This window comes from Primulina eburnea, chromosome 2 (genome assembly GCF_022965805.1).
Source record: "Primulina eburnea isolate SZY01 chromosome 2, ASM2296580v1, whole genome shotgun sequence".
NCBI classification, from domain to species: Eukaryota; Viridiplantae; Streptophyta; class Magnoliopsida; order Lamiales; family Gesneriaceae; genus Primulina; species Primulina eburnea.
This window is the reverse complement of record NC_133102.1, coordinates 14,098,307-14,113,862: the sequence shown is the minus strand read 5'-3', so window position 1 is coordinate 14,113,862 and position 15,556 is coordinate 14,098,307. Positions and strand designations below refer to the sequence as shown.

The 15,556-nt window shown below is 32.8% G+C and overlaps 1 long non-coding RNA gene across 1 annotated transcript; it reads right to left on the bottom strand.

Moving 5' to 3' along the window:
- Positions 1 to 11,691: 11,691 nt before the first annotated feature.
- On the bottom strand, positions 11,692 to 12,481 carry LOC140824601 (uncharacterized). The gene is made up of 2 exons (XR_012116389.1): positions 11,962 to 12,481; positions 11,692 to 11,877 (listed from the first exon to the last, which is right to left on the bottom strand). It is a non-coding gene; the product is annotated as an uncharacterized lncRNA (long non-coding RNA).
- Positions 12,482 to 15,556: the final 3,075 nt, after the last annotated feature.

The following is a 15,556-nucleotide window of genomic DNA, read 5'->3' as shown; positions in this document are numbered from 1 at the left end:
CTGCCATTGTCCACACACAAAGACAACAACAGTCCCCCCCCCCTGGGGGTGAGCAAAGCTCCGTATGGAACAACCAATCATATATACCACAGATATCTAAACAATGATATATGGTATGCAATGCATGTATGTCGTGGAGGTATCAGGTCAAATGCTCATCCACTGAGCACATGTCAGAATCAATCGAATCACTATCAAATCAAATCAATGCTCGAGCTGGCACACCGGCCGATATGGGAATACACATATGATAGCGTCGACGAAGCGCCATCAATCCCTGATGAAACTTAAAATTAATAATTTATTATATGTTAAAACCTGTATTTTAAAATTTTAAGTTTCATTAAAATTATAAATTATGTTATTTTAGTATTGTTTGTTTATATTTAAATGTCTTACTAAATTTGTTTTATTTTCAGGTTTTTTTACGTGTTGATAAAATAATGATAACTCAAGCTAGAAAATTCAAATGGAGGTGACTCTAACATGGTTGGAATCCTTGAGAAGTTATCTACAACTTTGCAGAAGACATGATTGCCTAAAAAGCTCATTAAGATGATCAAATTGTGCAAAGATCAAAAGGAGGACACATTTACTTTTACTATGACCATCATTTAGTAAAAAATTCATAACTATTTCAATATTTATCCAAATGAGGTGAATCAAGTGGCCAAACTCATCTACACAAAATTCCCCACATGTTTGTGGCCTTAATAAGAGTCAAAGTGGTGAGAAAAGTCGTGGAACAAGGCATTGAAAGAAGGGACATGGAATTGGAGTTGAGGAGACAAAGAATACTATTACAACTACATGGCATTAATAGAATTTTTGACCATTTCTCTCATTTGGCCTATAAATAGAGGCCTTGTGCTAGCTTGAGAATCATTATATCTCATTGTAAAATATAGTGTGAGTGTGTATCAAAGATCTAAGTTCCAATATATTTTCTTTCATTTTCTCAACTATGAGTGATATTTTAGTGTTGATTAAAAGTAAATTCATGGCAAGCTAAATCTATTATGTCAAGGTGAAGAGGATGCATTCTTGGTGAAGTAAGATTGTTTATATTTTGTATATTCTTTCTTTATTTCTTTTCATTTAGCTAACTTATTTTCATTGTAGGTATAAAAATGAATTATTTCTTGTTATCAATTTACATCAAAAGCTTGATACCATTGAAGTGGTTATCTTGATTTGTTGTTTAATTTTGATACAATAAATATTTCATCACTTATTATTATATATATAGATATATATATTATATAATAATATCATAATATTTCATTTAGACGATAGCGTGGCTCTGTCGGTTATTTTAAATGAAATATTATGATTTAATACTAATATCTAACAATCTAACATTTACTTTGTCGCAACTAACTTTTATTTTGCGCATCTAACTTTTACTTTCTCGCAACTAACTTTTACTTTTCCGCAACTAACATTTACTTTGTCGCAACTAACTTTTACTTTACTGCAATTAACTTATTAAATCAATATATTTCATTTAGGCAATAGCGTGGCTCTGCCGGTTGTTCTAAATTAAATATAATGATTTAATCTAACATTTACTTTATGCAATTATTTATTTATATAGTTATAATATAATCATAGGTACCATATATAAAATATCGGTTAATTCGGTATTTTCTATAGTGGGAACTATATTATATTATGTATGTGTTTAATTTTCTCCAAAACTTGCTACTACTTAAATAATAATTCACCCAAGTGTAGGTTGTCTGCAAGTAATATATTTCGTAAGTACGAGATCGATCCACAGAGAGGTTATTTTTAGTTTAAATTTATTAATTTATAGATTACCAAATGCAAGAATGAAGTTTACAAATTATAAATTTTGTCAAGGCTTGAGGATTTATTCTTGGTTTATATAATATTGTTTAACTAAAAGTAAAACAAAAGAAACAACCATAAATAATGGTTCCAAGAAAATTAAACACATACATAATATAATATAGTTCCCACTATAGAAAATACCGAATTAACCGATATTTTATATATGGTACCTATGATTATATTATAACTATATAAATAAATAATTGCATAAAGTAAATGTTAGATTAAATCATTATATTTCATTTAGAACAACCGGCAGAGCCACGCTATTGCCTAAATGAAATATATTGATTTAATAAGTTAATTGCAGTAAAGTAAAGTTAGTTGCGATAAGTAAATGTTAGTTGCGGAAAGTAAAAGTTAGTTGCGAGAAAGTAAAAGTTAGATGCGAAAAATAAAAGTTAGTTGCGACAAAGTAAATGTTAGATTGTTAGATATTAGTATTAAATCATAATATTTCATTTAAAACAACCGGCAGAGCCACGCTATCGTCTAAATGAAATATTATGATATTATTATATAAATATATATATCTATATATATAATAATAAGTGATGAAATATTTATTGTATCAAAATTAAACAACAAATCAAGATAACCACTTCAATGGTATCAAGCTTTTGATGTAAATTGATAACAAGAAATAATTCATTTTTATACCTACAATGAAAATAAGTTAGCTAAATGAAAAGAAATAAAGAAAGAATATACAAAATATAAACAATCTTACTTCACCAAGAATGCATTCTCTTCACCTTGACATAATAGATTTAGCTTGCCATGAATTTACTTTTAATCAACACTAAAATATCACTCATAGTTGAGAAAATGAAAGAAAATATATTGGAACTTAGAACTTTGATACACACTCACACTATATTTTACAATGAGATATAATGATTCTCAAGCTAGCACAAGGCCTCTATTTATAGGCCAAATGAGAGAAAGGGTCAAAAATTCTATTAATGCCATGTAGTTGTAATAGTATTCTTTGTCTCCTCAACTCCAATTCCATGTCCCTTCTTTTAATGCCTTGTTCCACGACTTTTCTCACCACTTTGACTCTGAGTGAATTTTCTAGCTTGAGTTATCATTATTTTACCAACACGTAAAAAAACCTGAAAATAAAACAAATTTAGTAAGACATTTAAATATAAACAAACAATACTAAAATAACATAATTTATAATTTTAATGAAACTTAAAATTTTAAAATACAGGTTTTAACATATAATAAATTATTAATTTTAAGTTTCATCAATCCCACATCTCATATCCAATCATATGGGGTCACAATTGTCTATGCTTTACGGGTCATATAATACCGGCACAGCGACTGTGTTCACAAACACCGGAATCCAATCAAATCATATCAGGGTATCCAAGGATCATAGCTCAACGTGCATGTCATGTATCGATGTATGCATAAAATGATGTGTGTTAACAAAACATTTATTTTGTACATCGATACTCAAGTCTCAATGTCATGTATGCCACATCAAATCATCAAATAGGCACATAGACACGTATTCCAATCCAATCAATCCAATCAACCGACATATATCATATAATACAGATACATGTCGTATGTTACCCGGTCGCAACATACCTCAATTCTTCGTTCCAGTTGATGTAGCTTGAAAATATCAGTATAATACTTTATCTACATCAATAACATACTCATTCTAATCAATAACATACTCTAAAATCATTAATATGAGTTCCAAATATCATTTGAAACTTCAAAAATTCATATCAAATTAAAATCATAACATAATTCAATTCCGACTTCGAATATGAGTTTCTTGTCGGTTATTTTACTACATATCAGAAATTCAACTTCAAATACATGCTATTCTAGCACTATAATATTTAGAGCTGCTGAAACTAGAAGAAAATTACCTCAGTCAGAAGCCCTCGACGCGACGATCACAAATATATAATTTGTTTCGCGTTTAGACAGTGTTTCAAAGTCGATTTAGAAGAAAGAAATCGAATCCCTCGTAATCTCTCGAACTCTCGGTAGGTGAAATGAAGAAAGAAAGAGAAGAAATCTCATTCTTATCCTCATCTCACTCGCGCTCGGGCGGTAGAATTCTCGCGCCCGAGCGCGAGACATTCTGTCCCCGAGTGTTGCTTGTACCGCGCTCGAGCGGTCACAATTTACCGCTCGGGCGCGGCATGTTCTGTCCCATGCCACTCGCTTCGCGCTCGGGCAGGTCACATACTACCGCTCGGGCGCGAAGTGTTCTGCCCGAACACAAATTCCATATTCCCTGGCGCTCGAGCGGTAATTTTCTACCTGCTCGGGCGCCACATGTTCTGTACAAATTATTGTTTTTGTACTATATTGGCGTCCGGCCTTTCAAATCAAGTTCGTACAACGTCAATTCATATACAATATTCATTTCTCAATTCATTGTCACGATATACATCAAATACATATAATCACATGACAATTTCATTTATTATCGATAATCACACAGGATTTACGATAATACGATACACGGTCCTTACATAATACCAGCACAATTGCCATCACTTACAATCCAGTTCTTCACTCAAGGACCAAGCATATAGATGTCATGCATCACTTCATTAGGGATCATGCTTTAAAGAAGGATATTCGACTAGAATATATTTCAACTGAACAACAAGCAGCTGACATCTTCACAAAACCATTACCTGAGGCTAAGTTTTCTTACTTTCGAAATATTCTTGGGTTAATTGATCTATCATAAACTTATTATCAATACTGTCTTGCTTATAAAATCATTTCTCACAACTGACTACTTACTGTCAACTGATGTCAGTTGTCATATGTCAGTTTGTTATAAACCTTCTGTTCACATTAATTTGATTGCAGAAAAATAAAGTAAGATAGCACTGAGTCAATCAAATTTTACATTTGAATAAAAACGATGCCAAGTTATATCACTCAGTTCAGATCCAACAAAATTCTTCCACTCATTCAACCAATGGACAGGTGACATTAAATGGTGAAGAAGTTGAAAAGACTAAAGCCAACCGAAACATCATCGCAATTACACAGGCTTTTTCTTCACCAATTATTTATTATCAGTTGATACAAGTTTAACAATTATTATATTTTTACCCTCAACTAATATTAGTGTATCTTTTACTAATTATTAATTGTTAACTGATTTCAGTCAGAAGTCAATTAATATCAGTTTATCTGATCAGTTAGTAATCAACTCATTATTTGCAGGAAAACGAAAAACAGAGTTAAAACAAGATAAATATTTCATTACTTATAAATGTTGGTCTGGATTACATCATCATACTTCTCCTCCACAACAATTATCCAAAATTTCAACCAAACAGATAGAGAAGAAGGAGCAGTTATGAGAAAGCTGTGAGAATGAGCTATGCGCCTTAGGATCTTCAATTCCTTGCGGAGCATCAGCTGATACATGTGACCGTCTTTGAAGACGTCCACCCACACAGCAATATTCAAGTGCTTTCGCACTTGCTTCAGTTCTGCCACCAATTCAGGAGTAGTGGCCTCCCCAGAGTTGTACAAGAGCTCAAGCTCCTGCAATCGCTCCCAGTAATGCAGACTTTCGTAGAAGACTTCATCTTCTATCTCGGTCTTCCTGGCCTCCAGAGAAAAAGGAGAAAGACTTGAGTCACTCGTATCAGACATTATTTTATTCCTATCTTGAATATTTTGGATGATATGTCTGAAACTGACTTAGCCACTTCTATTTATAACCAAGAAGTTATGGAAGCTGAAGGGCCGCGATCATTTATCATATAATAAATTTTTAAAGCTTTAAAATTATTTTCACATCGTCATTTTAAATGTTTTATGCACCAATTTAGGGAGAATATTAATTTTAAAAGGTTAACTGATAAGACAATTGTTTGTAACTTCTCAACTGAAATGAATCAGTTTCCCAACTGATCGTTCAGTCGGATTGTTTATAAATCTTCTCACATACGTTAACTAATTAAAATTTATTATATTCTAAATCAATTGACGTGACTGCAGATTGACGACGTGGCTTATTTTAAAACCGCTAACCTTTATACACACGATTACAGCACACGTACACTTATTTTTATTCAAAATTTTCATGGACTGACACGTGTCCAGAATTTGAACAGTCACGTACAAATGTACTATACCCGCTTCAATTCAGTTCTTCTCTTTCACGCATACAATCAGTTCTAAGAGCATACTAATTTCCGAAGCTTATTTTCTACGAATTTCAGATCATCTTACCTTCCGAAATGGCTAATCAGATCCCTGCTCACATGATGAATGCCATGGCAATCGATTTTTGACTCAGTTTTGTCAATTCAAGAAGCTGATATCAAAAATGTCTTTTTGAAGATTGAATCTGCTGGGCTCAGAATGTTTTTGGGACAATCTTCACAAGAAATATACTCGAAGGAAGTGAATGAATTCTATCTGAAAGGGTATGTTACTGGTGAATGAATTCTATCTGAAAGGGTATGTTGCTGATCTTATCTGAAGAAAACTTTGGAGAAATGTTTTCCTTGCCGACTGATGGATATGTCAGTTTCTCTGAAGTTAAAACATCCGATATTGAGGAAATGCAATCCTCATTATCTGCTTGATGGGCGGAAAATCAAAGTCTCCGACCCAAAGAAAGAACTGAAACCAGAAATTCAGTTATTGGCAGATATTGTAGCAAAGGGAATTTTAGCTAAAGCTGGCTCATATGCAGCTCTCACTCTTGAAAAATTCCAGGTGATGACAATCATCATGGGTGAGAAGAAAGTCAACTGGATGTACATTATTTTCAGCATTCTAAAGAATATGCTTAAATCAACAAAATAGTCCATGGGGTTTGCTATTCCAATCAGTTACATTCTGAAACTCAAAGGACTGGTAGCTAACAATGCCGAAAAATCCTCAAAATTTAAGATATTCACTGCCAAGAATATCTTGCCACCAAAGACCAAGATGGATCTCTCGCCTAAACAATTCGTAAAAGTCAAAAAGGAGATTGGGATGCAGCAAGCTGCTCCTAAATCAGTCAAGGAAGCCAAGACGCTGGCCCAACTGAAGGCTACAAAGCGAAAACTGATTCTCAGTGAATCAGATTCTGAGAAAACTCCCTCTCCCAAACTTATCAAGAAACCAAGGACACAAAGAACCAAACCAATACCAGCAGTGGAACCAACCATTACTGAGAGTCTGTCTCAGTCAGCTGCTAAAAAGCCTATTCAAGCTATCCCATTGCAGGTCATCCCTCCTGATGATCCAGTTCCAACTGAAAAGATACCCACTAGAGTAAAAGCTCCCTTCACTCGTGTAAATCAACCCACTATTTTACCTCAGGCTAGACCGAAAAGCGTCACATTGAAGGAACCAGTGGAGTATACAAAATCTGGCTCACAAATTTCTCATATTCTAACCACAGAGAAGGGAAAAGGCAAGCTTGAGGAAGAGCCAAGGCCATCTCACACCATTCTTTTTTTTTTATAGGAAACATAAATTTATTCAATTGTAATTATAAAGGTTCATTACAAAGGACGCGGAAGAGTTTTCCGCTAAGTAAAAGTGAGTATAACCATCTCACACCATTCAAACTCATATCGATCTAATTTGGGAAGAGGTAAATACATTTGCCACATCAAAACTCACATCTTTTGACCGTTGGAAAAGCTTCAGGACCGAAATTTTTGCCAAGAAACTGAAGCACAAATCCCAACTGAAGACGTTTATTAAACTGAAAAGATAGTTTTGAAGGTAGTTAAAGCTGCTACCATTATTCAAGCACTGGAAAGGAGACAATATTTTTTAGATCAAATACGGGCTAATCAACTCACTAAGATGGTTAGAAAGTTGAAAGAAAACTACAACCCCACAGGGCCAACTGCATATCAAGATAGAGCTGTGTTCACACAACTGGATGCAGATCTCAGTGGCCTACAGAGGGAAATAAGGTTTTGGGAACAAGATCAAGAACTTGTTCTTCCAGAAAAATCTTCAGGAACAGAGGAATACAAATCTTCATCGTCTAAGCAGAACGAATCTTCTGAAGAACTCACTTGCTGAAAAATCAATCCAGGAGGTTCCACAAACAACAGCCGGGGATCAACATCTGTATTCTGAAGCCGAACTGACTTTCGCCAATACCGATGAAATCATCCGGTCAGTTGCTCAGGAAGCTCAAACTGAAGCACATAATTTTGAATCAGTTGATCCTCTGACTGAACAAACAGAACAAGAAGTTCTGATTACATCTGAAGACCCAGTTCAAACTTCAATCGCTGAAGAACATGTTCAAACTTTTGTTGCTGAAAAACATGTTCCATCTCTTGCTGAAGAACATGTTCAATCTCCAGTTGCTGAAGAACATGTTCAATTCTCTGATAAGGCAGAACAAGCTCAATTTTTTGTTGCTCCAGAAATAATTCAGCAAGTAACATCTGAAACTGAAGAGCAAACTGAAGTGCTCACTCAGAACCAAGAGGAAACACTCACTGAATCCGTGGAAGAGCAGTTACCTAATGTTGAAAACCTTCAAACTGAAGAACCACCCCAAGTTTCAGCCGTTGATCAAACAGAAGAACAAGCCCATAATTCTCCAATAACAGTTACCACAGATAACCCTGTTATTCTAGAACAAAGTGTTTCTGATGCTCAGAATCAACCTTCTTCCACTCAAGGTCAAGAAGAGACAGTTGATCGCACTATGATAATTTTCACTCCACCAGAACAAGTGCCACATTAGGAAGATATAGGAGTCATGTCTCCTGAAATCTCAAATTCAGAAGCATTGTTCGATGAAATTAACACCATCAAGACAAATATGAATCAAATAATGGATGCCATCAAATCCATTCAGTCAACCCAATTCTATCATTCTGTAAAGCTGAATGGATCCGAAGATTTTGTTTTTGCAAAGCTGAAGAATATTCAAGAAGTTGTAACTGAACTCTCAGTTTCCATAGAACACAAGCAGAACAAAGCTACAACTGCTGCTCTTTTCGTTACTCAAGATGTGATCAATCAACGAGTTGAAAGACTAGAAACATCTGTTGCAAAAAAAATAGACTCACTGCAAACCTCAGTTCTTACTGCCATCTCCAGTATCTCAGCTGATGTCGGCATCTTATCTACTGAAGTTCGACAATTATCTATCCACATGGCTCAGTTTGACAAAAAGGGGAAGTTAGTATGACTCAGAAGAAACATTGAAGAGCAGTTAGCAGTTTAGCAGTTTGTTTTCAGACAGTTTTTGTTAAAAGGCAGTCTATAAGAGTTCAATCCTTCAGTTACTATATGCTTAGTTTTGTCAAACACCAAAAAGGAGGAAATTGTTGGAAACCAAATTTCGGAGTTTGACAAACTGAAGAAACTAACTGAATTATGAGACAACTGAATATGCGAAAGACGCGACTGATTACTTAACAACTGAAACCAGCTGAACTAATGAAGAAAAGTGATCAGTTGGAAACCGATAAGTTAATACACTCAACCGCATAAGTTTCAGTTAAAACATATCTCAACTGAATGTTTCTCGGGAAAGAACATTCAACTGAATATGGAAAGCCGCACCTCAATCATTACAGCATAGAACAACATATTTCGGCTATTGCAATTAAGACGCCGTATTACAATCAATGAAGAGAACATTGCCCAAGGAATGATGAAGTGGCAATCAACGGATACTAGAATTCAAATGCATCTCAAAGTTACTGTTGAAAGAGAAGTCTATAAATATGACTGAAGAACAGCTGGAGAAATAAGAGACGATCACTCAATCTTAAACTTGTTGTTACTCTGTCAAAATCTTAGCTCATTCTTATTTGAATTATTCGTAGCAATCAAGGCTACAATTTGAGCTTACTAGCACTCTCTAAAAGTTGTTAGATTCAATAGTGCTAAGATCAGTTACGCACTGAGAATATTGTGTAGAACTAAGAGTTTCAGCTTTGGCAGTAGTAAGTTCAAACTGAAGTGGGTCTGTACAAGTGTTGTACTCGATCAAAGTCTTTTAGTGAATATCATATCCTTGTGATAGAAGGGGTGACGTAGGAGTAATTGAATTCTCCGAACATCCAGAAACAACTCTTGCATATTTCTTTCAGTTTCGTATTCTATCTTTCAGTCAGTTACTTTCCGCAACTACTCTAGTTTAACTGATTGTTATTGACCAACAAGATTCCGAGATTCAGTTTGTCACCAAACTGAACTCAAATATTATTAAAGAACAATTTTAATTGTAAGTGTTTATTCAACCCCCCTTCTAAACACTCTTGTTACGACAATCGATCCTATCAAATTACTTCATTCTGAGAAACAACCCCGGAATGTACTAACCAAGATAAAACTGTTCTCGGTGGGGATTTTTTTTTTTTGAAGTTATATCGTTTCTGGGAACATATGAAGTTTTTGTTGGTTATAACTGATGAAACCAACAGATCATCGTCGTTGACATTAAATGTATTTGATTCCATTGATTGGATGCTTCTACTCATTTTAACCAACGAATATTCTCCCGCTCTTGAATGAAGTTTATACTCACTAGGGACTTTCAATTCAAAAAAATTCCACAAAATTTGTTGGCCTTCCTAGGATGAAAACAACCTTCTTCCTTCATTCACTCTTTTGTTGAAGCTTTAGGAATTTATCATAGCTTGACTGCAGAAAACAGGGTCCACGTCAACTGAACTGATGACAAAAGCATCCTCAATGACTAACTTTTTGCCTTGTCTCTCGTACCCTAAATTAATATTGCTTTTTGTTCCAGCAAATTATATTTCAATTTTATATGACTGATATAGCAAGTGCAAGTGCATCATTTAACAAATTCTCAAATTCTTAGCAATATCAGCTTTGATGTGATTAGTGGTTGTACAATGGGAACTGATACCAAGAATGTCCAAATTATCAAATTAATTTCATAGAGAAAACAATTAAAATAATTACAGAGAAGAAATTAGCTCATGCCAGCTAATTACTTGCCAAAATATAAAACTAAACAAAAAATTGCATTATATTAATCTGGTCTGAATTCTGAAAACTCCGTATTCAAATCTCTTATGGATTTTCCTTCTTACACTAAGTAATTTAGTAGGCAACCAACAAATCTTGGTAATATGGGTGTAGGAATTACAGATGTGGAAAATTTTGCATAAGGGACCAATTGTAAATTGCATAAATCTACTTCCAATAGATGTAAACAAATCTACAGATTACAGATGCACTAATTATATATACGGCCATAAACAGAGATGGATAGAGAAAAAGATCACTATAAACAGATTTAAATGGCATTAATTTAAAATTTTGCCAATAAGGAAAGTGTTTGGTTGAGTGGATTAAATAAGGATAGATTAATAGTCAAATATATATCGTTAAAATTTTAAGATGTTTTAATAATCATTTTGACCCGGTTTAAGATCCAATTTTATTAATCAAACAGTTATCCATTAAATTGGATCTTAAACCAAGTCAAAATGATTATTAAAACAACTTAAAATTTTAACGATAAATATTGGACTATTAATCTATCTTTATTTAATCCACTCAACCAAACACACCCTAAATTCATAATGTGCCTATACTCCTGCAGAAAAAATAGTAAAATTTGCACTACATCTGATGCATGAGGATGAATGAAATACATTGACAATTGGAGTTGGGGGGAAGATAAAAAAAAAAAACATTCGTAAATTAACTCGAAATTGACATATTTATACCTTCCTTAATAGCATCATCATGTTGCTGAGTGAACTTCGACAAATCTAACAATGTTTATGCATCAGACAACTAAAAAAAAAAAGCTTTGGAAAAAGAAAGCGAAGGAATAGTGCGCCCCCAGAATCTAAAACAAAGCTTCATAAAATTCCGAAAATTAAACAAACAAAAATGGGGAAAAAAACTAGAAATATTATGATTTTCAGGTGTAAGCAAATGCTACGAAGATTGTTGAAATTCATCGGATTTCTCTTCATTTTCCCTCTTATTATTCATCTCTTCCTCGTACTTCCTCAATCTCTCGTTCCACATTTCCTACATATGAAAAAGATTTATTATATTTTTGTCAGGAAAAAGGAGAGGACCCAGATCGAGAAATCAAAGATGAAAGCTGCAGACCTTATACTTAAGCTCAGCTCGATGCATATAATAGAATCCAATCATCCCACCAATTACCGTGCCGGAAATTATTCTAAAATATCCCCATCGAGCTGAAGACATCGCAAATCGTTCTGCCTCTGGTTAGGTTTCCAATGAGGCAAAACCAAAATTACCGATTTCACGCTGATTAAGGCAGACTAGACCACCAAAATTGGAGGACTTCAATGAAAGATCTGGGTACAAGGATGGGTTAAAAAATCACCGCCGCCACCTCCTCCGCCGCGCCGTTCCCCGCCAAGATTTTAAAGGGACGAGCAGTACGGTTTTAGAGACGGGAGATGGCGGCGAAATAGCATTTTCTGCGCTGTGTGCTACGGTTGACTGGGGGTGGGTGGGTCATGTTTGTTATTGGGCTTTGCGTGGGCCGATTCGAAACTAATTTAATCGGGCTGTCCAATATATTCGAGCATTCGGCTTCAAAAATAAAATTAAAGTGATGCAAACATTTTCAAAAAAATTTAAAAGAAACATAGAATAAAATCTGAAAAACCATATTTATTCTCATTATTTTTTTTCTAAAAAATGCATGTTTTTAAGGGAAAAAACCATCATTTAAAAGAGAAAAATTGCAAATTTTGGTTCCCTACATGTGCTTTTTGTGATTTTAGTAATTTGTATTGTTGAATTTCCAGTTTAGTCATGTATTTTTTTGAAACATTACTAATTTTAAGTATTTTTCAACTAAAAGTTTTGACGTGAGATCCGTATGTGTCACATTAGCATTATATCTGATAAAATACTATAATTGCAAAAATAAATTAATAAAAATAACAAAGTAAAACTAGAATATGATAACATAAATGATGAAGACAGAAAAAAAAACATAAATATCCAAAATTATAATTTTCTCAGTTTAAAATCTAACTTTTCTATCCGATTCAGTCTACTATGATGAGACACATAATTAATTAACTACTGAAATGTACAAAATATTTTAAGATAACAGTCTCTTCAAGAAATCACTATCGTTAATTGTAATTAAAGATCTTAATGAGAATTACATTTAATTCACTTAAAGCTGGATGGGTCTTGGAAAGTCATCAGTCACCTAATGACTAATCACTAATATGATGTAGGTCGACAAGAAAACTTCAAATATCTATTATTTTTTCAAACAGCTATTGAATTATGGCAAAAACTTGTGTGAGACTGGTCTTACGAGTCGTATTTGTGAGAGGGGTCTTTTATTTGGGTCATCCATGTAAAAGTACTATTTTTTATGCTAAGAGTATTACTTTCTATAATGAATCTGGGTAGGGTTGACTCGTCTCACAGATTATGATCCGTGAGACGGTCTCACATGAGACACACTCTTGAATTATTGTGTTTTCTTAAGCTAAAAGTGCAATATTTTAAGTGAATACACAATTGAACTTCAAAAATAATTTGAACTTCATATATATAATGTGTGATTCATGAGCAGAAAATCATACTTAGGTAGTGTTTATAAATCAAAATTATAAAAGAAAAGTCATTAATCTCTCTTTTTTTAAAAAGTATTCGCTAACACTATCTTAATTTTGATTCAATTTATTATATTCAGAGCATTTGAATTGTCAAGTTTTAAGAATAAATTAATTTTAGGCGGAACCTTAATTTATTTTTCAACTATGATATTGTTTTATAAAAAAATGTGTGTATGATTTTTCAAACATATATCTCTTCCACACATAAAAATTTCTCAAGTTCTCCGTAAACAAACTTGTAAAAAGGTTTTCTAATTGTGTTAAAGTCAATTGCAATATTGCAAGGTCGATTTTCTATGAAAATATGGGGTTTGAAATGAAATAATTGAAGGATGATGTGTTTGTTTGCATTAGTAGTAATTGTATAATTCAAAATTTTAAATAATGCATCAGTTCAAATGTCACGTGTTAATCACTCTCATAGTATAATAATTATTGTCGCTCAACAATCCATTTATCAACAATTGACACTTTTTTTCTTTCGTTCCGATAGCTTCTTAGAAAGCTGCTAGCTACTTGATCCAAGGGGAATCGGAGCACATCAATGAGAATCGAATACGTGATATTTACTCTAATGACAATTTTTTATTAAGTGTTTGTCGTTTTATCAAAAATTATAATTTGAAGTAATGATGTAACTCAAATTATTCAAACTTACAATGATAGAAAAGTCTAAATATCACATGTTGATCACTATTTTTTTTTACCATGAACAATTATTTCATCTTAATAATAATTGTTTCCACAATCTACTAAAAAAAATTATTTCCATAATAACAATTTGCAAAAATATCGAGTACAAGTATCAATTAAAAACCACAAAATAAAATTCTATATTAAATCTCGTACATCAAATTATTTAAAGCAATTTTCATTTTTTACACCAAGAGAAAGATTTGACGCGGGGGGTGGGTGGGGTGGGGGGTGGGGGTGGGGTTGTCATTAACTTGAACTAAAAAATTAATACGGTATTCTTTTAGGGAAAATGGTTATTCCAGTTTTGTAAATTGCCTTGTTTTATTTTCTTTTGTTTTGTAACTTATCAAAATTTTATTTTCATTAAGTAACTCGAATTATTATTAATTTGTTTTAGCCGGAAGCCATTAAATTATATAATATGATTATTTGACATTGACATTCTAATATTTGACTTTTATGGAAAAAATAAAGCTCATGTTATACACATTAAAATCTATTTAAATAAAATAAAAGACAAAAATAAAGAAAAATGATATCCAATATATCAAAATTGGGAAAAAAATTGTTGTTTTTTTTTTGTTCCGATATATTTTAATGTGTGTGATATAAGCTTTATTCTCATCAATTGAGCTACTTAGGAGAGATCATCAATGTTAAACAATATTTCATGGATTTGTGATTTCGGGCAAAAAAAAATGACCAAATCTAAAAAAAAAATCAAATTATTAAATGACACCAAATTTTAACAAATTATTAGTTATATGACTAAATTTTTACAAAATTATATTGCAATTTTTCCCTATTTTACTTTAACAATATTATCTTTCCCGCTTGCAAATTATTCATCAGTTAATTCAATTATATGTTATATAATCAACTTATATAATTTTTATTGTTTTCGGGCTCTCTGTTGTAGTATATCTTTATTTTGTTATAATGTGACGATTGTATAACCTTTGCAGAGGTCTTGATCTAATCTCCTCCGTTAGGTTTTCTTTGTTCTATATACACAGGTAGAGGTCCGCATAGCCCTCCGATTCCGGCGGTGTTTTCTTTAAAAAAAACATATATAATTTAATAATATCATGGTGTGTTTCAAAAAAAAAAATCATGGTGTCGGTGTAACAACTTGATTTTTTTGACACAAGATATAATATTTTGAAACATCAACTCAAACTTATTTGATTTATCATAATTTATTTTTATATTATATATAATTAATCGTCCACAAGGTAAGCAATACCTAACTCGATATTGTTGTTCGGCAATGTTCTGTCATATTCTAACAAATAAACCACAATATCCTTTGTTTATACTTTTTATGAATGGTCCAAATATTTTAATGTATATTGATTTTTTTGCAAATTACATTAGTGGTCCGTGAAAGC